Source organism: Eriocheir sinensis, unplaced genomic scaffold (genome assembly GCF_024679095.1).
Source record: "Eriocheir sinensis breed Jianghai 21 unplaced genomic scaffold, ASM2467909v1 Scaffold416, whole genome shotgun sequence".
Taxonomy (NCBI): domain Eukaryota; kingdom Metazoa; phylum Arthropoda; class Malacostraca; order Decapoda; family Varunidae; genus Eriocheir; species Eriocheir sinensis.
The window spans coordinates 376,939-378,659 of NW_026111739.1; positions in this window are offsets into that span (position 1 = coordinate 376,939).

A 1,721-nucleotide genomic window follows, 5' to 3' on the forward strand; every position below is an offset into this window, starting at 1 on the left:
TTTTCCAGTATCAACTTTTCTCTTGTTTTCAGAAATATAGTTTGCCTCTGTAACGTATATAAAAAAAAGTTCGATTAAAGTGATAAAAAAATGGAAATATGTACAAATGGAAAACGCTAAAAGGGGAAATATGAAAAAAACGAAATTATAAAAGGAGGAAACGAAATAAAAATAGACACAGGTTAAGAAAGATTGTATATAAAGAAAGAAAATGAAAAAAACTAAAAAAGAGACATTGATACGAGAAGAGAAAAAATTGAAAGGGACGAAAAGAGAAAAAAAGGAAAGCGAAAATAATAAAAAAATGAAACAGGAATAGAAAAACAAAGAGAAATGGGAAACGAACACAAAGATAACATAAAAGAGAGAGAAAAAAGCCCGAAACTAGAAAAAAGGAGAAAAACGAGAAACCGAAACTCAGAGGAAACGGAACAGGAGGCAGACATATATTAGAAAAAAAAAATGTTATGATGGAGCCTCGAGCAGTTTAGTTTTATGATTGACCCTAAAGACCAATTTCACTCATTATGCTAAACACTGCGATTACCAACAGAAAAATAAGTTAATTCACGCATTACGCCAAAACACAAGATTCTCTATAGTTTACCCCCAAAAGAGACTCCAGGCATGCGACGAGGAGTAAGAAAGACATAATAAACGATAACAACACCTCTCTCTCTCTCTTAGCTTGTCATTCAGTTTAAGTGTTAAGAGAAAAACGACCGAGGAATGAATTAAATCCCACCGCGTGATGTGTCGTTATGTATTTAAGAAGTCTATTCAAAGTCTAATCTCTGGCACCCAATCCATCCCTCAGGCACGTTTATTACAAAGTACTGAGGCTTTGAGGGGATACTATTCATTTATTCTTATTATGGGATGACAAAAGACACGCAATACTGTATTTCGATGGATAGAGGAGAGTGCAAGCTTAAAAGGAAGTAGAAAATATAGGTTGGTAGGTGTTACTTTAGGGCTGTTTGTGTGTGTTCATGAGAGAGAGAGAGAGAGAGAGAGAGAGAGAGAGAGAGGAATGTGGAATGGTAGAAGGATTGAGGAGATAGGAAATGAAAGATGGAGGAAACTGATGTTGAAATGAAGTGAAAAATATTGAGAGAGAGAGAGAGAGAGAGAGAGAGAGAGAGAGAGAGAGAGAGAGAGAGAGAGAGAGAGAGAGAGAGAGAGAGAGAGAGAGAGAGAGAGAGAGTTATTTGGGTGAGGGGCAATTAGTGGCTTCTCATTAAAGCGTAATGGCGCCGGGTTATTAGATATTTTCACGCCAGTAAATCATGTTCGTCAGGGCGTAAAATATAGAAGAAAAAGTATCTACTGGTTTGTTTACTGGTGTTTGTTATGGTGTGGTATTTATGGGTGTGTTTTGTGTTATTTGTTGCTCCTGTTCATCTTCATAATTATCCAGCTTTACTATCATATTTATTTTCATTATTTTTGTCTATGTGTTCAGTGTTATCATCTGTATCATTATTGTTATTATTATTATCGGCATAGTCATTATTATCATTTTCATCTCCATTATTTTCACTCCTTTTTCTTCTATTTTTTTTCTTCTTTTTCTTCTTCTTCTTCTTAGTCTTCGTCTTCGTCTTCGTCCTCTTCTTCTTCTTCTTCTTCTTCTTCTTCTTCTTCTTCTTCTTCTTCATCTTCTTCTTTTTCATTTTTCTTCTTTTTCTTCTTCTTCTTCTTCTTCTTCTTCTTCTTCT